Here is a 25100-nt window from a genome sequence, read left to right as displayed (position 1 = left end):
GGTGGAGTGATGCTATCTCTGCTCTATCAGTGCCCCAGCACTCTGCTCAAACATACTCATTCCACAGACCCCCGCATTAAACATTTTAATTGAGGAACTCTGAAAGGTGTATTCTTGTTTTTAAAAAAGACCATTTAATACAAGTGGAGCTGGGCTGGGGGCTGGGAAGAGAGGAAGGAGGATGGGGGAGAAGAAGGGAGGAAGTATAGAAAGACATTTAAAGCTGTGAGAAAACACTCTCGCTTATGGAGAAATTTTGATTTTGAAGTTTACTCTTCTATTAACATTTAAATTGAAAGGCGTTTCTTCCAAGCTCCACATAGGAAACCAGAAAATCTGCATTTAAATAGATACCATTTAAAAATGGGGATAAACATATATCAGCATTGAATGCTTCTCCATTTGTCTGAAAAGAACTTTTCTTATAGATGATTATTAATTTTTTTTCTTTCTTCTTTGTGTGTGCTAAAAAGAGAAATTGGAAGTACATTAAAATTCTGCTTGGCACGAGAAGGAGGCGGGGGGATGGCTGCTTGATTGCCCAAAACCCAGGTTTTGAGCTGAGATATTCTGTGGGAGGGCCTCTGGAGCCTTCAGGAGGCAGTCCAGCCTGCTGCTAGGGATGGGGTCAAGCAGGTCCTCTCCTGCCTGGTCCTGGTGCCACAGCACCCATGCCTGAGTGGCTGTGCACTGCCACCGCAATGCCCACCCCACTGGGGACATCATCGGGGCCCCAGTCTTAGCTGGAGAATCAGACTTTTGGCAGTTTTGCTAGACACCTCTGTGCCTTCAGGGCACCATCTAGAAAACAGGGACATGCACCTCCCTGAAAACCACCTAAGCATTGCTCATATGTGTGGTGTTGAGCAGGGTGTCATAGAAGGAGAGCTCACAGCTGAGGAGTCAGTGGGGTTTTGAGATGCTGTGCTCGGAGAGTTTGGGAAAGGAGTCCCAAGGCAAGAGGAAATGTCCACAAATTGACCCACGTTTCACATCATGCTGTTGTCATGTGCGTTGGCGCCTGGGGCTCTGCACAGTCCATCGCAATCCCAGAAACTTTGTATGACATTTGGATCTGGTGTTTGCACAGTGCTACCTCCTCTCCTGCAGCAAAAGCAGCAAGAATGAGAAAGAGCAAAAGCAGCCTCCTGAGCAGGGAGAACTGAAATCCCCAACGCAGACACGGAGAGGCGGAAAGCTGGGAATGAATATAGGAAATATCCCCACATCACATGCATGTCCTCCTTACCTCCTTCCCTCACCTCCCATCCCTGCCTCCTCTGCCAGAAGTGACCAACCTGAGGCTCAGCCTTGACACGTGCCAGGGCCCCTCATCCCATGTGCTGGCCATTGGCTTGCTTACAGAGGGATGGGCAAGAGCATGGCATGGAGCAGGGAAGTTCCTGCCTCATGGAAGAGGGGTCTCTCACTGGCTGTGTCAACTGCAGAATCCCCATTTCTTAGTTTTTGTCACGAGTGGTGAAATTAAATTTCACCTACCAGCAGCATTCAGGGAGCCACAAAGAGCCACCCGCACGTGGCGTTCGCTCTAATTCCGGGGCATAATGGGCTTGTCACCACTAAAGAATCCCCAGGACAATCTGATTATTAATATTAATTTCTTTTTTTCTCCACCTCATTTCGGGCTCATTCCTACAGAAAAGGTCAGACACATACTACCCCTAGCAGTACATTATTGGCCACCTCAAGGGCCTTTTCTGCCATGTCAAAAAGGGAATAATCAGGAGCGAAAGAGGGTTGGTGCCCCAGAGGCTCAGCTACGGACTCTGGTGGCTTTCGCCTTTAGGTCACTGGTCTGAATGTAGGTCTAGCTGGCACTGGCTGTGAGCTACAGTCCAAAAGCCAGACAGTGGTTCCTGTGAAATAGCAACTCCGTACAAACCCAAAGGACAAGTGTCTACACCGTGCTTTGGCTCTTTTTAGAGAGTATCAGCACAACACAGATTTAAAATTTTGGTAGGGTCTGTGCACTTCTCCCCCTCCTCCTCCTGCCCCTTTAATGGATGCTTCCAATGCTTCCAGGTGGACATTAGGCTGACTTTAAAAAAAAAAAATAGGTGGAAAAGCCAAAGATAAAAAAATGAGGCATGAGAAGGATGGTTCAGTGATCCAGGTACTGCAGAGAATCTGTAAAGATGCAGATACTACTCTCTGCTGTCTCACAGGCTTGCATGGCAAGAAAGTCAGGCTTTCTGTGCTTCAGTTCTCATAAACTGGGAAAATCTCATCTCACTGGATCATTCTGAAGATTAATACATTAAAGACTGCGAGCTAGGCTCTCTGCAATAATGGTACCAGAAGCCCTAAAAACACCTTGGACAGATAAAAACTTTGCAGTAGGATAAAGGAATTTTTTTTCAGTGATGTTTTTGAATATAATCTGATTAAATCTGTAAAAGCAGAGAAATGTAAACAAGCAAATTGGTAGCTCTTGTCTACATACAGGCACCTGTAAACCTGGAGACAGCAACTGAATGTCATGACTGTTTCCTGGGCCAAGCTGAAATTGTGGAAACAAGACCCACAGTCTCCCATTTTGACACTGGCTTCCCATCAGACCCAATTTTTGCAGCATGATCTTGTCTCTAGTCACTGGATTGGCAAAGACAAATATCTCCTGACACACAACACTCGAACTTGGCCTGAATTTGGCCAACTTGCTGTCATTGCCTCTCCATCTCCCCCTCCCAGCTTGATAGAATCTCACAAAGAACAGCCTTGCTCTTCCTGGCGTCTCTAGTTAATTTTTTTCCTATGCAGATGGCAACCACTTTCTGAAAATATATACGTGACAAGGAGAAACGTACAGCAGAAGAAACAGGTGCCTGGAAAATGGATTCCCATTTGTCCTTCTCTCCCCCTCTCCAAAACCCAATCATTTCCCTGTTAATAGGCTCACTGACTATAATGTGGCACTAACCTTTCACAATTGATGCTAGTGACATTTTGACAGTTCCACATATGGGCCTGCTGAAAGCAGAAGGAATATAAATTTGCAGTTTGGTAAAAAGCTGGGTGAGCATCCAAAGCAGCTTGGGGGAAGGAGGAGAAAACCACCAACCAGCCAAACAAAAGCCCACTGCACAGATGTTACACACAGCAAAAAGAAAAAGCACATCCACAGCTGGAGGTACCCCAGCAAATATGTGCTTGGTAAAAAAGCCTTAGGCACCCATTAAGCCCAGTCTAGCCTGAGATGCCTCCCAACAGATTCTCCTCACGTGGCAAATTTAGGGAAAGTCCTTCCTAGCAGAAGGGAAATGGGACACGGCATTCAATCTGTGCAAACTATCTGGTTAACATCAGATGTCACAGGACTCAGCAGTTGCTCTAACAAGGAATCTTCAATATTTCTGCCAATATCGGCTGAGATCGGCCATAGGGAAACAACTGTTTTCTAACACTGTTTTGTGGAGTGTCTTTGAATTTACTTTTCAAGGTATCTCTGCACAAAACGTCACTGACAGTTCACAGATTGACTCAGGTACTCAGTGCATGTATCACACACCATACATCTTCCCCAAATTAGATCTATATTGAATCCCATAATATTTGGGATTCCAGAAAGAGGCCTAGTCATCATGTGACAAGATGAAGATAAGTGTTGCACTTGATTGTTTGTTCAGGTGGTTAATTAACCCCCACTGTTAGACAGACAATCTTATTCCTTCATTTGGATATGTCCAGTTTCTGCTTCCTGGCATGGTTATTCCTACGTGGTGAGGTAAGTGGTGCCATGATCACTCCCTTTCTTTCTGATCCCTGTTTCAGCAACACTGAAATAACTTTTTCACTGAAATCAGAGGACTGTGGCTTTTACCATGGTTTTTACCATGGTTTACTGATGCCTTGGTGGAAAATGTGGAGGTGTAGTCACTATATATGCATATGTAAATAGTCATGTGTAGTAATAGTATAGCTGTTGTACATGGCTAACCAGTGATGCAAAATTACTATTTAAATATAGAATGGTTTATATGGATTTTCTATGTGACAACGCGGGTCCTCTGGGCAGACCAGGCAGGGAGGCAGCACAAGGGTCTGGATAAGCATACCCCAGCTTGCAACTGAGAGGCAACGGGGCATGCTTTTCCCATCTCCAGAAACACAGAGCCACACGTGGAGCCAGAAGAGCTCTAACAAACTCCAAAACACTCCCTAAGCAAGGGTAGTGGGAGCCACATGTCAGCAGCTGCTGATGGAGGTGGGCTGACAATGAAAGCACCACTTCAGAAAGCTGGGTCTTTGCACAGGTTGGGAACAGTAAGCCTGATGAAAAAGTCAGATTTACTATTTTTAAGACATTTTCCCTGAAGTGTTTTTGTGCTGAAGAAATAATAGTAGGGTAGCTGCTAGATAACTGTATTAACCATGCTCGTAGGGATTGTGAAGCCTAAGACCTTTTGGAAGTAATGTCACTTGATAGGCAGGGGACTGTGGCCAAGGCTGGACCATGCGTAGGTGTTTCATGCGATTGCAGGATACAGATTACAGCTTCCAGCATGACATTTGTAAGGGGTTACACTTGATGGGATTGGGAGGATGACGGGGGCCAGAAGTGCAGGGTGTCTGGCAGCTGCGACAAAGAGCACACTGGATTTCACCATGGCATGCTTGATCTGAAGTCATTCACCTGTCAGACTTCAGGAAACAGCATGAAGTTGCTTCCAAAGCCAGTATGCCATACTTAGCTCTGACCGCTTCTGGCAACACATTCCTTCATCTAAAATAACTGGTAGGATCCAACTTGGCATGTGAGACTACCTGCTCTTATCAAATAAAATAAGTGGGACTTAGTCATTATTTGGCCACAGCTCTGCAAGCAGGTAGAGTTTCCACATATGGCATGAGGCAGAGTGAGCCCCTGCCTTGTTCTAGCAAGGCTGGTGACACAGAATAGCCCATGGATGTTCACCCAAAGCTTTCTCCTCAAGTCAGCTCATTGCCAGTTTTGTAGAGGGCTTTTCTGCCCCAGCACCCATTTGCCAACCCCAGGGGGCCTCATTTGCTTCTCTGGCTTCCCAAGCCACTAATGAGCTGTGGTGCTATTCGCACTTTTTCAGGAAAGACCTATCCTTGCACAGGCTCCCCTGATGGCAGCCGCAGTGGAAGTACTGGTTAGCGGCAGATTTTTCTACAGCATGCGTTAGCACTCCTGCTGCTGATATAATTTCAAAAGCCTGCGCCAAACCAATGCAACTGTGGGAGATTTTCTGAGAAATGACCGCACGTTAGTGGAAGTTGGCCAGTTCAAACAGCTTCCGTGCGCTGACTGACAGGGTAGCAGGATGTGGTCTTGTAGGTCCTGTTACCTTTTCATGGAAAGCACCCCTCAGTTTTTTCTAAGGAAAACAGTGAGTGCTGCTAATGCAGCAGAGCCCTGCAGACAGCACTCTGCCTATAGCTCCAGGGTCCAACAGAGTGGTGTGAGGCCATGGGATGTGGTTTTAGGTGTCTGAAGGGACTGATGCATGGCAAACAGGTTAAAGGGTGCTGATTCCTGAGGACATCACTATATGTTCTACAAAATTATATAAGATCACCTAAAACCAACAAACAACTCCCTCAACACCACCAACAGACCCTGGTGGCATTCCTTCATACCAAGTATTGAAAAATACTGCCACCCCAAATGGTGGATTATTGTTGCTGCCATATACTAGAAACTGAAGTCCCTGTGCATAATCTCTGAAGTCTGCAGGCTGCACAGCAGCATGAGGGCAAAAGCTGCTATCTGACTCTACCCCACCTACCTCATCAGTATCAGCCAGGAGCAGTGCTGACTGTGTGTTTGGAGACATGCAAAAAAGAGGGATGGGGAAAGAGGTGACAGTTATAAATGTTTTGCAACCTCAATGTGACATTAATATATGTATGCAGTGTGTTCACAACATTAGGTATTTGTGCGCAACCCTAATAAATACCATGTTTGACAGCACTTTCACAAAACCACTCAGTGACCTAGAAGAACTTGCCATGAAACAGACTCTCTAGTTTTACTGAGAAAAAAGAGAAATACCCCTGATTTAGTGAAAACCTAGAGCAACCTCAATGAGCTCCATAGAAAGTTTAATTACTCAGAAGCACAGAACGGTAGGGTTTGGAAGGGACCTCTGGAGATCATCTCACCCAACCCCCCTGCTTGAGCAGGGACACCCAGAGCAGGGGGCACAGGAACACATCCAAGCGGGTTTTGAATGTCTCCAGGGAAGGAGAGTCCACAATCTCCCTGGGCAGCCTGTTCCACTGCTCTGGCACCCTCACAGGAAAGAAGTTTTTCCTCATGTTTAAGTGGAACTTCCTGTGTTCCAACTTGTGCCCATTTCCCACTGAAAAGAGTCTGGCCCCATCCTCTTGACACCTACCCTTCAGATATTTATACGTATTGATAAGATCCCCCCTCAGTCTTCTCTTCTCCAGGCTGAACAAACTCAGGTCTCTCAGCCTCTTCTCATAAGGGAGATGCTCCAGTCCCCTGATCATCTTGGTAGCTCTCTGTTGGGCTCTCTCCAGTAGTTCCCTGTCCTTCTTGAACTGGGGAGCCCAGAACTGAACTCAGTACTCCAGATGTGGCCTCACTAGGGCAGAGAAGAGGGGGAGGATAATCTCCCTCGACCTGCTGGCCACACTCCTTTTTATGCATCCCAGGATACCATTGGCCTTCTTAGCCACAAGGGCATGTTGCTGGCTCATGATCAATCTGCTGTCCACCAGAACTCTCAGGTCCTTCTCAGTGGAGCTGCTTTCCAGCAGGTCAGCCCCCAACATGTACTGGTTCATGGGGTTGTTCCTCCCCAGGTGCAGGCCCTTGTACTTGCTTTTGCTGAATTTCATAAGGTTCCCCTTGGCCCAGCTCTCCAGCCTGTCCTGGTCTCGCTGGATGGCAGCACAGCCTTCTGGTGTATCAGCCACTCTTCCCAGTTTTGTATCATCAGCGAACTTACTGAGGTTACACTCTGTCCCTTCATCCAGGTCATTGGTGAATATGTTGAGCAGGACTAGACCCAGAACAGACCCATGAGGAATGCCACTAGTTACAGGCCTCCAACCAGACTCTGCCCTGTTGATCAAGACCCTCTGAGCACTGTGTTCAGCCAGTTCTCGGTCCAACTCACTGCCCGCTCATCTAACCCACACTTCCTAAGCTTACCTATGAGGATGTTATGGAAGACGGTATCAAAAGCCTTGCTGAAGTTGAGGTAAACAACATCCAGTGCTCTCCCTTAATCTACCCAGCCAGTCATGCCGCCATAGAAGGCTATCAGGTTGGTCAAGCATGATCGTCCCATGGTGAATCCAAGTGGAATACTTCTGATAACCTTCTTTTCCTCCACAAGCCTGGAGATGACATCCAGAATGAACTGTTCTATCACCTTTCCAGGGATGGAGGTAAGGCTGACTGGCTTATAGTTTCCCAGGTCCTCCTTCTTGCCCTTTTTGAAGACTGGAGTGGCAATGGCTACCCTCGCAGTCCTCGGGCACCTCTCCTGTCCTCCATAAGCTTTCAAAGCTGATGCAAAGTGGCTTAGTGACAGCATCCACCAGCTCCCTCAGCACTCATGGGGGTATCCCATCAGGGCCCATGGATTTGTGAGGATCCACTTTGCCTGAATGATCTCTAACCCAGTCCTCCTCAACCAAGGGGAAGTCTTCCTTTCTCCAGATTTCCTCTCTCACCTCTGGGGGGTGGGATGCCTGAAGGCCAGCCTTAGTGAAGACTGAAGCAAAGGCGGCATTCAGTAACTGCCTTCCCTGCATCCTGCGTCACCAGGGCACCCACCTCATTCAGCAGTGGGCCCACAGTTTCCTCAGTCTTTCTTTTACTACTCATGTATTTGAAGAAGTCCTTCATGTCATCTTTGACATCCCTTGCCCGACTCAGTTCCAAGTGGGCCTTGGCCTTTCTTGTTGCATCTCTGCATGCCCTGACAAGGTTCCTATATTCCTCCTAGTCCCATTTCCACATACTTGTCTTTGCTCATGCATTTGGGTGTCCTGGCTCCTTTGTTTGACTTCTTCCTCACAGGGATGCACTGATCTTGAGCTTGGAGGAAGTGGTACTTGAATATTGATCAGTTCTTTTGGAGCCCCCTACCTTCTAGAGCCCTAACCCATGGGATTCCTCCAAGCAGGTGTTTGAAGAGGCCAAAGTTAGCTCTCCTGAAGTCCAGGGTTGTAATCCTACGTGTTGTCCTTCTTCTACCATGCAGGATCCTGAACTCCACCATCTCATGGTCACTGTAGCCAAGGCTACCCCCAACCCTCATCCTCAACTAGACCTTCTTTGTTTGTTAGCATAAGGTGCAGCAGCACATCTCACCTCTTTGGCTTCTCCACCACCTGTGCCAAAAAGTTATCCTTGATGTTCTGCAGGAACCTCCTGGATTGCACGCACCTCAGCAAATATTAGGGTGGTGGAAGTTCCCCACAAGGACCAGGGCCTGCAATTGTGAGGCTACTTCCACCTCTCTGTAGAAGGCCTTGTTGACTTCCTCTACCTGACCAGGTGGCCTGCTGCAAATGCCCACAACAGTGTCACCCATATTTGCCTGCCCCTTAATTTTTACCTATAGGCTCTCAACTGGTTCCTCCTCCACCCCTAGGCAGAGCTCGATACATTCCAGTTGCTCCCTCACATAAAGAGCAACTGTTGGCCTGTCTTTCCTAAAAAGTACGTAGCCATCCATGACAGCATTCCAGTCACGTGAGCTATGCCACCATGTCTCTGTAATTGCAATCAGATCACGGCCCTGTGACCGCACACAGATCTCTGGTTTGTCCTGTTTGTTCCCCATGCTGTGTGCGTTGGTGTACAGGCATTTCAGAGGGGTACTTGAGCACACAGGTTTCCCTGGAGGGGTGCACAAGAATCTACTCTAGCCATGCACGCCCTTGAGATGGTTGTTCTTCTGATTGTCATCTCACGAGGCAGTTAAGGCACTTTTGTTACTGCTTTGGTTGACCTGTCTTATTCCCTCATTGCATGTGATGCCATTAGCATTGCCACTTTGGACTCTGTCCCCCCAAGTCCTGCAGTTTAAAGCCTGCCTCACCAAGCTGGCCAGCCTGCTGCCAAGCATATTGAAATCACCAGATAGCTAAGTGATCAAAACCTGCTCTAGAAGCGAGTTCTAGTAACCTTCCAAGTCTATAAATAGCAATACAGGATGCATGGCATTGTAACATCTACATCCAAGGGACTCTTCTTTGTGGAAGGCACAGCTATCCTGTTTCTTTCACTGGGTGATGGTCCAGTGGCTGCACTCAGAACTGAGAAAGTTCACCATACTACATGGCTTGCTTTATGCATTCACCTTAAAGGCTGGGTCTGTGATACCGATATAGATCAGAGATGTTTTTAACACAAGTTGGAAGCTGACTGCCAAACTACCTTGACATTTTCCTCACACAGCTCAGGTGCTGTGGTGCTGAATGTGGAGACATGCACATACATGCTGTAGGTGGTCTGTTTCCCCTTGCATGGTACCAGAGCAGCCTTGAGGCTGGTCTCTGATGTGGGGCTCAGCCATGGCCCCAGAACTGTAGCATGCAAGTCAGGACTGGCTGAGGCCAAATTCTCCATTTAGCCAGATGTACCATCTCCTGCCCTTCATGACAAAAGCGTCTTTAATAACTAGAGAAGGACAAGGTCCTATGTTAAATCTACATGATCAAGTCAGAAATAGTCCTGTTGGTGGTAGTGGAGAGCAGGGAAATGCCCACCAGGGCTGACCCCCTGCCCTTGGGAGCTGCTTTCAGCCAGGGTGACAGCCCCAGCCCCACAAGTGCTATGGCCTCACCACATCACAGCCAGGCCTAGGACTGGGCAGGGACATCCCAAATCTCAGTCCAGACCCTGGCCCTGAGCCAACTTCCCAGCTGGCCATCAGACCTGCCTGGCCTTTGCGGGCCTGCCTGGATGCTGTCCTCCCCAAGGGGCAGCCAGCCCCTGAGCTCCCTGGCAGCAGAACACCCCAAAAGCAGTGCAACAAGGTGGCTGTGTAGTCATCTGCTCAGTTCTGGTTTTCAACTACTTTTGAGATGTTAGAAAAGAAGGAAATTTAAATATCACTTCAAAGATGTCGACATGCTCCATATAAAAAACCCGAAATATCTCATATGGGCATTTTCTTATAATAAAACTTCTGGCTTTTCATTTCAAACAACATTTTTTAAAAATTGCACTTACATTAGAAAGAAAAAGGAAAAAGGATTCGAACGGGTTAAGTAAGACAATCAAAGCATCTCGATTCAGCCAAAATTCTCTTGGCTGCTCCAAAATAAATTGTTGTTCATTTTGCCGAAAAACTTCTAAAAGCCACCTGCAAGCCCTTCCACCATGCCATTTTATTCACTTTGCCTTTCCAGCCATAAAGTCCTTTATTTCAACAGCTCTGTCCATCAGTGCGGCACCTGAGCAGTGGCAGAGGACTAATAATATCGCTGGCAAGGGTGAGAAGGCTAAACTTGGAAGCCAAGCTCTGACAGGCGAGTAAAACCAGAATTAATTCTCAAATATTTTGTTTCTGAGATGACATATGGTTTCATTTTTGTGCCTACCCACGAGTGATTCAATTGATTTGGGATCTGAAATCCTTGTAGCACATTTTCTCACTTTTAAGAAGCTTTTTAGTTTGCCTGTATTGGCTGGTTTGCTCACTTCTTAATGGGTCTCTCCAGATCTGATACAGCGTTTGAAGCTGTGATGGGTACATATGCAAAGGAGGGGGAACAAATAGAGGGAAAGGCCCACTGTGCATTGCTAACAGTCGCACGTTTCTGAAAAGCTGCGGTTAGAAAATTCCTAATTCAGTTAACCTCTTTGATCTCATCATGCAATATGAAATACTGAAAGGTAATGAAAAGATTGTAGACAGGTCTGCTACGTTTGCATATCAAAATACGTGCCTGAGCCTGGTACAGAGCAGGAAACAGATACAGTAAATACACTTGTGAAATACACTTGTGATAGATAGAAAAAGCATCTTTTGATTGGCAAAGAACAGCTTTCTTCCTGGTTGTGTAGTGCTCATGTACGTGCGTACGAAAATAAATCCAGAAAACTCACACTGTATGAGGAAGTGATGCACAATGAGGCCAGGATTCACTTCTGCTGCACTCTGCTAGGCTAGAGGCATGATTTATCTCCCTTTTCCCCTTATTTATTAGCAGTAGAGCAGAAGGCAGACAGCTATGCTTCAGACAACAATTATATGCTCCTTAAAAGAGCCTATCCTGCCAAATGCTCAGTAGCCAAAAGATGGGACATATTTTATCAGGGTCTAGGATCCCATTCAGCTTTTCTTTAACTGAGGCCTGTCCACCTAGAGAGCTGAGATGCATGCCCAATGTATGCAAATATCTTTATTTTAAGAAAATATACCACCCTTCCCCTTAGAGCTGCTAACCAGATCTGATACAGCGTTTGAAGCTATCTCCAGCTATCTCCCCACCTTTCCTCCTATCTGTCCCTCTATCCCCATCTCTGGTGCAAATCGCCTCTGTTTTTTCTACCTGCTCTTCTCTGCCTCATAGCGCTCTGTTTTCTCATTGTCTTTCACTCCTCCTTTCTTAATGCACACCTCCCTCCCTTTCTAACATTCCCCTATAATTTCCTCCCATCTCCTTTCTCTCTCTCTCTAGGTTGACACATCTTAACATCCTCCCAGTGACTTTTAAGACATCTGAAAAGCTGTAGTCAGGTATCAGATTCCTTATAAAGTCAAAAGAAAATATTAGGGAAGTCAGTGGCCAGATGCAATGATTGCAGTTCAGGGTGGACAAGAGTGACATTAGTCTTTATGGTCCCAGATTAATGAGATTTAAATTGCAGGTAAAATGCAACATCATTGATTTCCCACCTTGTCCCTTTGTGGTATCTCTCCAGGGCTAAGGTAAGAGAGCTTAGGTGCCCTATCTCGGCATTTCTTACCTTAATGTAGTTGCTTTCTCTTATGCATAAGCTCATCTAGAATATCCTAGATTTCTGCTGTTTGATATCGTCCTCTATTATTTTACCCATAAGTTACTGATACTCTAACTGTAACACCACTTGATGCTTTGCTTAGCAATTTTCTTACTGTGTTTTTGTTTTTTTGTTTTGTTTTGTTTTTTTTTTTTTAAAATCACACATAATGAGCTTTATAGGAAAGCCAAAGAGAATCTTACCTTCTGATATTTGTGATGGCTTGATGACCTGAAGTAACACCTTTACATCACTCCTCCTCATTTAACCTTTTTTAGGACATGTTCACTGTGTTGCTGTGGTGTCACACACACACAAACAAGGCTTTTCACCTTCAATCAGTGTTTTTGTCTAGGGGCTTTATAAATGAACCTACTGCTACAGCAAGGGGTGCAGAGGATGCTCAGCCAAGTCTCAGTGTCTCTGTGCTCCAGGATCCATTCTCTCAGCGGCCGTGCCCCAGCCACGGGGCTGCCGACCCCAAGCCATGGTGGGCTTCTGGGTCCTGGCACACCCCTGTCAACCGAGGCCTCTTCCTTCAGGGGAGGGACATCCCCCGTGCCAAGTTCCTGCAGCCCACCATGCTGCTGTGTTCACTTGGCCACAGAAGAAACATGGTGACCGCTTGGGCTCCTTTGTCTGCATCTCCAAATGACCTGAATCTGGCACAGACCCCAATAACTACAACATCTAGACACAGCAATCATTAACAACTTAGCTTAATGACATCCTAATTTCTTTGTGTAGGACCTATGAGCAAGATTTCAATTAACTTCCACTATATATAAGTTTAATGCGTCTCTATCATTCCATTAAATGATTTGGGACAAGATAAACATTGATGTTAACATTCTATAAAGTATGAGATTTTTAATTAATTTTAACAAAAAAGTAATTATCAAGTTATTTATAAAGGCTCATAAAATTAATTTTCTAGTTACAGAATGTACTTCCTGTACATTTGGGATAGGTTTGTTGTGTCTTTGAAATAAAACAGAGATCCTGAAGCCCTTTTGATCTAATCTGGCCTTACCATGGAGTCATGATCAGCAATTCTTATTAAAAAGACCTTTGGAATCCTCGAATCAAAGACCCATCTAAATGCAAAGTCCTATTAGGGTTTTCAGTGAACATTTTTATTAGGGTTTTCAGTGAACGTTTTTATTAGTATGTGAAGGGCTAAATAAGGTTTAGCTCAGGCTGTAGCCTGTTTGACTGAACCAAAACTCTTCTTGCTGGGTGTAACAGCTGGAAATATGCCAGACCCTTAAAATGAAGCTCCTTTAAAGTGAAGCTATGCTATGGCCCATTACAAAGTCACCGCATCCCCGAGACGGGGTTTGAAGCTCTGCTGGCACATAATTAAGTACACATTTTCAAGCGAAGAATTCCATATGATAAATCTGAAGATGAATCCGACTGTAGAAGAGGATGTGTCCTGAGTCGAGACTTTGGATTCACTTATTAAGCGGGCAGCTCAGCTTCAGGAAATGCCGGGTCAAGGTTTGCTAGCCATTAAAGCTGCCCTGTTTTCTCGCAATTTCTTAATTTTTAGCATGACTGCATAAGCAGCTAACAGCCTTCCCTGTGCTGTAGCACCATCCACCACTGTTCAGCTAGCAGCCAAGTTTCCTGGCCACAGAGCTGTCACTTGGAGGGATGCTCAGAGCCCAGGAGTGGCAATTTGTGGGCCCCACACAGGGACAGCCATTGTCCACATGTAGGGCAGAGTCTGACTGCACCCACCTGGAATTATATTTACAGGGATATTTCTCAAACCATGGGCATGTATGTTAGTCCCTGTCACCTCCTCACAGACAGTTTTGAAAATGCCTAAAGGATTTGCTCCAGAGGATGCTCCAGAGGAGCCAGACTTCTCTCTCTGGCACATGGCAAATGGACTCGTACCACTGGGGTTGGGGCAGTGGGAAGCCCCATCCCTGAATCTCCTTCATCACCCCAGACAGGCATTGTGGTAGAGGGGAGTGGTTGGGCTCTCAGGTCAGAGGATAGGTGCTGCCTCGAAGCAGCCTTGCTAGCTGCCATCCCTGTAATTAGAGCCGTTAGCGGGTTGCTATGGAAGTTTCCTCTCCCTGGAGAAGGTGTCAGGGCACTGCTCAGAGGAGACAAGGAAATTAAGGAGGAGGAAGAGAAAATGCAGATGACCAAAGGAAAAACAACATTGCCCATCAAAACTCCCCCCAGAGCGTTATCTCCTTGGCCAGAGCAGACCACAAACTTTAAAGTCAGGACTCATTGACTGTGTATTTTGTCTCTGGAGAAATGTTTGCCTCAGCATGACTAATACAACAAGCGAACCCAGCACAGCAGAAATGTCACCAAAGTCCCTCCCACGCAGGACCTGTGATTACCATAAGTGAGCACTCTTAACCTGCTTCATCTTTAATTGATAGCTAAAGAAAGCCAGTAAGGAGGAGAAAACTATTCTGAATTTTGGCATCGTCTTGACTTTCAGTAAAAACATGGCTTCTGAAAAGAAAAAAAACCACCAGGCAAGTTCAATTCCCTGTGTACTTCTGATTCCCAGCTTCCAAGTACTGGAGAGAAACAGCAAATCCCTTGCATGAACATACCTCCCATTTTGGAGGAGAGCGCAAACAAGACTGAAGGAGAGATTTAGCTCCCAGCCCACACCAAATGCTGCACCGGTGGGGAGAAGCAGCTGGGAGGAGAAGCTGGGAACGAAAAGTCTTTAAATGGTTTTTGTTCCTCCAGAGTCACAGGGGGTAAGAATCCGTAGTCTAGGTAAATCTGGATGTAAAATGAGCAGGGACCCAGCTGGAATCAGTTTAGTGATATAAAGACACATAGTCTTAATTAAGGGAATTGTCATTTGCCAATGAAATCCCAGCAGGGCGTCTGTCTGCCTGATCAAAGACTCGACTTTCTGATGGAATCTTAAGTGCATGAGCCATGAAATTACTTTTTGAAAAGGGAACATGCGGCACAAAGAGGCAGAGCAAAAGGGGAGGAGGTGGAGGGGAGGAGGAAGGGAGGGAGGAAGGGACAGAGAGTGGAGTGGAGCTCCAAGTGATACTGCTGGGACCCTCCATTCCCTCCCTCCAAACAAAGCTAGAGTGGGGCACGCTGGAGAAAAAATGATGCCAAACTACCCGTAGAGTCAGCGTCTAAAATCATTACCCAGCCCACTGAATAAAGACACATTCCTAATTTGCTCTTCAAAATTATTTTTTAACGTGCTTAGCAGAATCTTGGGGAAAATAGTTACTTTTCTTTCCAAGTAAATTCCTTTTTCCCACCCCATGCCCTCCTTATTTGCCACAGACTAGACAAAGGTACATGCTATTTCTGCTCTGAGCCTAATTTTCTAACAACCCCAGAGAACAAAAAAAAAGCAAGGCTTTCTCCAAATTTCCTTTCCTTTCCTTTCCTTTCCTTTCCTTTCCTTTCCTTTCCTTTCCTTTCCTTTCCTTTCCTTTCCTTTCCTTTCCTTTCCTTTCCTTTCCTTTCCTTTCCTTTCCTTTCCTTTCCTTTCCTTTCCTTTCCTTTCCTTTCCTTTCCTTTCCTTTCCTTTCCTTTCCTTTCCTTTCCTTTCCTTTCCTTCCCTTCCCTTCCCTTCCCTTCCCTTCCCTTCCCTTCCCTTCCCTTCCCTTCCCTTCCCTTCCCCCGCCTTCCCCCCCCCTTCCCCTTCCCCTTCCCCTCAACGCAACAGATTTACCTCCATTTTGTTGCAAAGGAATGAATCAATAAGAAATGCTTCAAACTATCTGCCCCAAAAGGTATCAAGGTTTTCAGGGTGCATGGGAAGAGTTTTTGATCAAATCCCAAAGTAGGCAAATTCTGCACAATCTGGAATTATAATGTTGTGGGGCCCTAAACCACTGAAAGCTCTGTAAATCAAGACACAAAGTTGACAGAAGAGACACAATCTACCAGCTTCATTTATCATGTCTGTACCGCAAGAGCTTTCCCACAGCACTCAATAAACTTCCCAAATCCCACCTTCTCACGTAGCAGACCCAGCACAAAGCTACGCAGGATTAACCCAGGACAGCCTCAGCTCTGTTTCTGAAGGTCTGGCGAAGCATCCAGAAGACATCACATTTCCAAACATCTTACACAGGTGTTCTCTGACATTTAAATGTGTATTTTTTAAAAAGTTCTCATATTGCCAGACTAAAACCCAATGTAGTGATTATGGAAACTGTTGTATCAGAAAAAGCCACCTGTCACCTTGCCATTCTATCTTTCTCCAAAGTGACTAGACAAAGTGCTTCAGAGGAGAAATAAAACACCCATATGCACCTGCTGTGCAGGGCAGGACTCCATTTAATGGAGGAATAGTCCCCAACAAACACACTGGGCTGTTTTACCGGTCAGGCAATGGCATAGACATGATAAATCACAATTGGTGTACTGATGCCATGTGAGGATCTAAAGTAAAAGAGAAAATAAGTAATCAAGCCCTATGAATTTCTAGCTGTGTTCAAAATAACTGGAGGAAAGCAATGGATGTGGTAAAATAAAAATAATAATAAAATAAAGACTAAACCAGTGTGGGAAAACACTCAATTTTCAAGCATCTCCAACAGTTTGTGTAGCAAAAAGCCTAAGGGTTTCTGCAGCTGCACAGCACAGAGTGCAGCTCTGATGCTAGCCAGTGGCGTAGAGAATGTTATGCCTCCACCGCTCCCCAGTTTGCTTGGTTCTTACTAATGTTGCTAGATCTAAAAGGAAAACAATTCTCAGCATCATTCACTGAGTCAGCTTTAAAGCTTTCCTTGGGGACTGTGTAGCTCTTGAGAAAAGCTGCAGGTTGAACAAATAAATAACTGGGTCAGAGAACTCAAACATTTACCTCTAATTACCCTATTTTGACACGTGTGTGTCTCCCTTCATGCTCCTCTTTGGCATCAGTCACACAATTTATTTAGTAAGGTATAGTTAGCTATGCAGTGGCTGCATACTGCCCAGTTCATGAGACTGGTGGAGGCTTCCCCAAATCAGAAATGGGCCTCCTGGGCACAGATGATTTGCTTGCAATGATGGAAGAACTTTTGAAACTTGTCTTGATGAAAGAAATATTTTCCTCACTGCTTTTCCCCCTACAGCATCTGCTGTCACCGGGACCCTCTCTGCACAGCTTCACTGCCATGGGATGAAAGATCCTCCTTCACCACAGCTGTGGCCACCAGCTTCCTTTCACTCAACCACCTTCTCACTTCTCCGTCTTTTCAGGTCTCAGGGAACTGGACTTTCTCTCTTGCCACTTTTCTCTCTCCCCTGCCACTCTTACTGCATGATGGCTGTTCCTGCACTCTAAAATTTCAAAGAGCAAGTTTATATAAAAGATATAGCTCAAAGCATAAAAGAAGATGTTTTCCAGGAGACTATAATAAAAAATGTGGGGGTTTTAGGGAGGATGAACAACCACTTCACACATGTGGCTTTCCTTCTCACTGTCAGAACAGGCTTCACAGCAAAGCAGCAATTCACGAGCTCGGGTTTTCCAAGCAGGTTTTCTGCTGTGCTTGAGGGGCTAATTAGAAACACAAAAATATACTATTAATTTGTGTATCTTCAGTCATAAACTTCTGGCTCTGCTGTTCACCCCCAAGCATGCTTGAGGTCTAGAGGAAAGTATCCTAATGTAACCACTCCACCAAGTTCTCATCAGAGCTGCTCACACTTTATTTTCCAAGCCAAAGAGCAGCAGGTGCCCGCTCAGCATCAGAAGGAAATCTGAGTTTGAAGCTGCCTTGACAGACCGAATTCCCTGCGCCTGGGACTTCATGATTTCTGAAGGTTTCTGACTCGGGAGCACCTAGCACCAGCTGTTGAGCCAACACAGAAGCCAGGATGCTGCATGTGGCTTGTTACTAACACCGTGAGAAGTTAGACCCTGAGTAAGGGCAGATCAGCACAGCTCCACTGACTCAGTGGAGCTAGAGTGCTTTACAGCAGTCGAGCATCAGACTCATGACACACAGCTAGATCTGTGTGCATGTGTATGTGTATACGGCAACTGCACACATATAGCTCTTAATGCTGAAATATGAGGCTGCAGACTACGCACTCTTTCAGAAGTTTCTCTGAAAGGTATCCTTTGGGATACTCTTCTGTATTTCCCTGAAAAAACCCTAAGTGTCCAGAGTCTTCTAATGCCGTGCCAAGTGCCCTCCATCACTATAGGACCAGACCAGCAGGACGATGGTTTTCTAGTTAAGGCAAGGAATGAATACTTGGGAGAGCGGAGCCCTGGTCCTGGACTTCAGCCCTCCACCCAGGAAAATGCACTTTCCTCCATCCATCCCTTCTTGTTTCCTTCCCTCCATCCCATAGTATGAGGCTTGTCTCCTTTCCAGATGCTACAGTTACACCCGACAAAAAAAAAAAAAAAACCAAAACAAAACAACCAAAAAAAAAGGAATGAGGTGCTCCTGCCCTTCACAGACCATGTGGTTTTTTCTGCTCTCCTGGTTATGTATTTCTGAGTGCTTCTGCTTCTGCTTTCTCAGAACTCTATCAGTTCAGACAGCAATTTCTCCTCTAAAGAAAAGGGTTTGCTTTAGAGAAGCTGTGATCAGCAGTCACTCCCTGCTCACAGCTTCTAGCTCTGCTGGAGTTCATACCTGCTTTGCTCAACCGCGGAACCTCCTCTACAGCAGATTCCCCCTCCCCTTCCTTATATAATGAAAAAGTCCTAATCCATCGCTCCCCACAAACACTCTGCTTAAAATCAGTGCTCGTTGTAGTTAGTCCCCAGTTCTCAAAGGGCATTAATTGCTTTGGGCTTCACCTCAGAGCTGTTGAATACTGATAATAACTGGTTTGCTGGGCTTACTGCCTAAATAGCTGATAATTACAGCCCAAGAACAGCAAGGAGCATGCTGTCTTTCTGCCGTCTATCTGGTTTGCTAGGCATCTGTCCACCTGTCTCTAGGCAATTGTTCCTATTTCTACTTGACTTTCTTCTCCTCCATGTCTCTCTCTCTCTCTCTCTCTTACATATTTTGCTTTTCAATCTCTCTTTTTTGTCTTTTCCAGAGCTTTGACATCTTTGATCTCTTGCCGACAGGGAACACAGTGTACTGGCTACACATTCAGAGATCTAAACATTTTATCACCCCCCAAAAGCAGCTCAGGATGTGACAGGTGAAACGTCAGAAACAATTACAGAGAGATGCTTTCCAGCCCCATGGGGGAACCATCCGGTCTGCATTCTGTGCTTCACCTCCTGACTCTGCAGGAATCAGAGCACTGAGCTGCCACAGCACCCATCCAGAGAGACAAGTGGAAAGGGATACAAACACACAGACAAGATGTTGAAGGTTTGGGGGGCTAAAAGGAGGATGTCCTGCAAGGGAAACCAGTCAGATCCTCATCTAGCTTTCTCTTTAATGGTGACAATATGCAGTCATCTCTGTGCATGTGGGACAAATGTGCCCTCGTCAGGGGCAGTTCTCATATAATCTCACTGTGCTATTGTGACCATCTGCTCCCTGACCCTTGCCAGGCTCCTGTGGACTATGAGGATCACCGTACACTGACCAGGGATCCAAGCACTGAAATAGAAACACAAAGTTACAAGCCAGAAGGGCAATGAGGGAATTCAATCTCTGCTGTAGTCCACTGCACTGGAAACCCAGAAGGATAAAAAGAGCACAGAAGCCTATTGGGAAAGTGGGCCAAAAAACAGGGTTGAGGTATTGGTTTGCAGACCATGGTATGAGGCCCACAAAAGAGCAGACGCATGTGTAGTGGCACATATCAACAGTACCTGAGGCCTCTGTAGCTCACAAGAATGCAGGTGGAGAAACCAATGAAAGTAAAGGCACACAGAGGGATCGATGGAGCCTCTGATGTCTCCAGAGTCTGCTGGGTACAGCTGAGAAGAAAGGGCTGCCTTGGCAGAGCTCTGTCACAGCATCTGAAGAGTCACAGGCTGCCTGAGACTGCTGGGATGCATTATTCATACAACCCAGACCTCCCCTACTAGGACTGCCACATGCTGAGGGCTTTTCTAGCAAAGGAGCTTATGGACCTTTCTGTTCCCTCCTGGTTGCCCAAAGAGTGCAGATGAGCAGCGGAAGGAGCCTTGGATGCCGCTGTTGCCAGAGAAAAACTGCAATGTGTTTATGTATTGTGACATACTTAGGTATTTTGGATATGGAGCTGGATGGATTTTGAGGAGCTCTGGGTGGAGATCTCTCTCCCTTCCATTATTAACTCCTTGTTTGCAGGCCAAGAGGCCTGAGAGACCTTGCTGTTCTGCACTGCCTCCTCCACTGTCCTCCTGGACACAGAGACCTCAGGCACATGGCAGTACTGCTTTTTGCTGAGGCAGTAGAAGGAAGACCCACCACCAGCCCTTCCTAATGGCTGGTGTTGAGCAGCTGGGAGGATGGGCAGAGGCCCATCCGGCATCCCCACGCTAAGTCAGACCGAGCTATGCCCCAAAGGGTGACACAGAGCAGGGTGCAAGACCATACAGCACAGGTGTAGTTGTACTGGTGTTTTGTAACAGGGTACTGTGGGATACCATGTATCTCTGGAAGCGTGATGCCACTGCAATGTAACTGTCAGTCTTCACCAGTGCAAAGAGAAAGGCTCGAGACTGGGAACCCACAGGCATGTCAGGGGAAGTGGTTTATCCACAGGGAGTCAGCCACCCACACATTTTCCATAGGTATTAGCCACCAAAGACCAGGAAACGCAGGTGTTCATGGAATGGGCAAATAGTGAAAGGAAAAACTAGCCCACAACTTCCCAAAACTCTTAAAAAGTTGTCATTTAAATTCTATGCAAAAGTTCAGCTCCTAACTCCCCTTCTGCCTTCACCTCTCCTTCTCATGCATGGCTGCTAAGCAGACAGCTCCTGGGTCCTGGAAGCAGCGGCTCACCTCTGCCCTAAGAAAAGATCTCACCCAGCTCCTGGTTCCTGCCAGCTGTACAAAATAGTTTTCCTGCATGCTCTTCTTCCCTCTCTTTTCCTCCATAAAACTGATCCGGCAAATAATCCTTTTGCTTCCTGACAAATAGCAGCATTTGCCTCCCGTGTGTGTGCACCCTGCCAGATGGCAGGGTGAAACAAACTATCTGCACAAGGAAGCGTTCTGGCTCTCTATGCACGGGAAGCAAGCCAAAAGGAAAAGGCAAAACACTTTTAGACGAGGTGCCTCCTGCCACAGAGTGATAAAAATCCAGGAGACCAATAGTTTGGCCTCTTCGCACTTGTCCCTCATTTAGCTTTTTCCTGTGCTTTGATCTGTAGGAGTAGAGGACTGCCAATCAACAGAGGCTGGACTAGAAGCAAAAATAAAGGTCCAAGCTCTTCTGGATGCTGAACTAGTGCTAGAGCTCCATGTCTTTGCTGCTGTTTTCCAGCGCACCGCTGTTTTAAAAAATGGATGGGGGAAAAGAGAGCCCTTCCCACTCTGGCTTAACAGGCCTTCTCTGTAAGTCATGTACCAATGTCCAGAGGTGGCATGGAGGCAGCAGTTGCCTGAATATTTGTTGCAATGCCATGGACAGTAATTCCTTGTTCCCTAACATCACTCGAGGTATCTGGGACATGAGAGATATTTAATCACATTCTCGTCACAACACTGTGGTCCTTTGCTGCAGCTAACTGTGATGACATGGATCGTGTCTTCTAGGTCTTCTTGTGAAAACAACCCCAGCAGAGCCTGTACCTTCCTCTAACCTGACCTTAAAGACTTTGCCCCAGATTCAGATCTGGATCTACAGCTTGTTGGAACAGGGATTTAAGCTGATGCTGCTCAGTGCACATACAGCAACATCATCAGTGTGGCCTAAGGGTAGGCACCTCGATGATATCCTTCAGTGTCCTGATTTAACCAGCTCTCAAGTCAGCCTGCAGAAAAACATTCCATATTTGAAACCCACCTTAAAAAATAAAGTTATGGGTCTGCATGTATGTTCAGGTATCACCTATTGTTAGTGAAAGAAATTCAGCTTTAAAGTCTCTTTCAGTTCACACTGCACCTAGGACGGCAAGGGTGGGTTGCTTGGGGAGTGCAGATCTCTGTATTCCTAGGCCGTCTGGAGAAGAAAACAGCCTGGTGTCTTAAAATTTTGAATGATTCAACCTTTAACAGCAGTGAATGCAAAACAAAACAAGCCTGACACCATTTTCTCCAGTGATGTGCCATGGCTTATTAGGAAGAGGCTATAAGCTGCTTTCCAGTGAACTTGTTCTCAGAGAGATAAGCTGACTAGTGGGAAATCAATCACTATGAATTTTGATAGCAGTGCCTGCTGAAGTAATTACTTCAAACATCAATAATTCTGCTCACCTGCCTGTGCAGTTTTCAGTCATGCTGAAGGTTAGATTAACACCACAGAGCTCCTGGGGACTTCTGTTTTGTTTTGGTTTTGTTTTCCCTATCCTTTTCCATCTTCTTCCTCAAATATTTTTTTTAAATGCTGATGTAATTGAAATGTCATGTTGTCCATTCCTCTCTTTCTCTGTCTTCTCACCCGAGTCATCAAGTTGAGTTTGCTCATATCAGTGAAATTGTCTTCATAATTCTGTGTGCACAGGAGCTGCCGCTGATCCTTCCTGTCAGACTTACCAAGCGTTGAACGCTCACATCACATCTCTCCTCAGCTGTTTATGCCCATATTTAAGTTAATACATATTTAGTGAGAAGGTCAAAACAACTTTGGTGCCAAACACCCTTGAACTGAAGACCCTCACAGTGGCCTCTGTACAGTGTGATTTTAGTTTCCACGCAGATAAGCATGTCAGGTCAGGTTTTGCTACACAGTACACAGACTGGGAGCACAGACAATTCACAGTTTAAAGCACATCTTACAAAAATTTTAAGGTGATACAACATCACCTAAGACATCCCTGACTCAAAATTAATTCCCCTTGAAAGCAAAAAGAGAAATGTTCGTACAACATGTGTGTACACGTTTGTGTGTTCAGCAGATGGTAAATTAAAGAGGGTATTACTCCACAGAGAGACCAAATATTTCATCCAGTTACTAAACACCATGATAAAATTGTAAAATTGTCCAAAACATGTATCATTTTCATTTTAAATAAAAAGTATGATCTGAGTTTTGGACTACTGTGCTTCACAGACTGCAACCTCCTCCATTTGCCACATCTCCTAAGCTCCTGAATACCTCCTGCTGCCTTATGCTAAATATCTTCCAGGTCTCCCACTGCTGCCCCTTTTATACCCAAATTTCATGCAGCCCCAGTAGTTCTGCTCTCTCTGCTGGAGCACCAACATATTTATTACTATATTATTATTGTATTTCAGCTTCCAGCTATAGTAAATTCCATCCTGCCGTAACCCCTACCTCCATCTACCATTAGACAGCCTGGGATTCCCACAGACTTGGCAAATTTGATAGATTTGTTTATCAGCTCATCAGAAATGATGCATGCACGGACTTACCGCCTGACTGCAATTGAAAGCTGGCAGAGATGTGCCAGGGGGTACTTTTCTCACTTTCCTTTCCTTATCTTTCTCCATTCTGTGTGGGCAGCAACAACAGTGATACCCCATAGATTATTTATTTTCATGTAGGCTTCATTCCCATTAATAGCCCACTCCTCTCAAATTAAACCTTCTAAAAGTTCATTTTAATGTCGGTTACACTGAGGTGTGAGGCCTAGCTTATACAGATGTATTTTGTTTATAACAGTGATTGATTGAATACACATCATGGCTTTCAGCAGAGAAAGCCCTCCACAGACCCAATTTCAGACCCAGAAAGTGTCCTGCTGACGATTGCCCACATAAATCCAAGCAAGGAAAGAATGAAGACTAAAAGCAAGTGCTTTCCTGTCTGAATGACAATTCACACTCCTGGCAAAGGACGACATCCATCACTCTAGCACCACTTAGCCAATCGCTGCAGCCATGTTGGGAAGGGGAGGGCAGGGCAGGGCAGGGCAGAGTGCTCGACACCACGGATAATCAGGACTTTTTCACGCAAGTTCCTTACTCGTCACTTAGCTGAAGGCAGTCACATGTGAAAATAAAAACTGCACCTTTAGCTGAATTTTACCCCCGTTATTTTAATATAGCTTTGCTGAAGTCAGATAACTGAGAGCTGATTTTTGTTCTTATTGCCTATAATGACAAATCGATATTTGATGACCTGTGAGAATGTCTATTCAGCATATTAACAGTGATGCTGTTTATCTCATTGTTATCAAACCTTCTCTGAAATTAACTCTTAGGTGAAAAGAGAACATGTCTCCAAAGAGGAAACAAAGTGAAGAAGGGAGAGGCTTTTAGTGGCTGAGGAGAAGGGGATTTCAACACTACCTAGCCAGTGAACAACAGGTAGTAGAGTGGTTTCTAACTCCAGATTTTAAAACAGTTTACACTGCTTCAAAATACATTTGGAATCTCAAAAAAATACTGTCTTTGAAGTAGCAGGAACATTGCATGGCAAAAGATCTGAGATTTGTGATATTTGTTTAGCACTTTACATTAACATGTTTAGTAGGGATCTAGGGGTGAAGGGGAAGGAGTGAAAAGGAGTGAAGAGGGGTGTGATTAAACCTCCAAAATATGCCATTTATGCAGTTTCATCAAGAGCAAAGAAAATGATAAATACTTTCAGCTGACCCTGGCGAAGATATGAGCACCGACGAGAAATGAAACTCAGTGCTGACAAATGCAAGGTACTAGAAGGAATCATCTGAACTTATCGCACACATTACTGGCTTCTAAATTATCTATGAACTCCACTGACTCTTCAGTGTGCCACAAAGGCAATCTTCAGGACAAATTAAATATCAAGATGCATGAAGAAATGAACAAAGAGGAACACTTGAAATATTATAATTTCATTATAGTAATCCATGACAACCATGCACGAGGAACAATTTAGTAAAAAAAGTTTGTATGACTGGAAGAAAAAAATCAGGGGGGTCAGTACCAGGAAGAACAATTGTTAGAAGACTGGAAACACTGAAGGAAAAAAAACAAAAGAGGTTTAAAAGACTAAGCCTATGTTCAGAAGAACAACCACCACTCCAGAGGGGGGAATGGCATGAAAACAAGAAATGGTGAAGAAAGGTTAAATTAAAAGATCATATTTCTCTCTCTTCTTCCTATGAGGAGAAGATAAATTA

The 25100-nt window shown here is 45.4% G+C and overlaps 1 protein-coding gene across 2 annotated transcripts in view; it reads right to left on the bottom strand.

Moving 5' to 3' along the window:
• Positions 1 to 25100, bottom strand: part of TMEM178B (transmembrane protein 178B) — a 243731-nt gene that overhangs the window by 48993 nt on the left and 169638 nt on the right. The gene's annotated exons all lie outside the window — the stretch shown is intronic.

Source organism: Phalacrocorax carbo, chromosome 1 (genome assembly GCF_963921805.1).
Source record: "Phalacrocorax carbo chromosome 1, bPhaCar2.1, whole genome shotgun sequence".
Lineage (NCBI taxonomy): Eukaryota > Metazoa > Chordata > Aves > Suliformes > Phalacrocoracidae > Phalacrocorax > Phalacrocorax carbo.
Note: the sequence above shows the minus strand (reverse complement) of the source record. Positions and strands in the feature narration are given on the sequence as shown.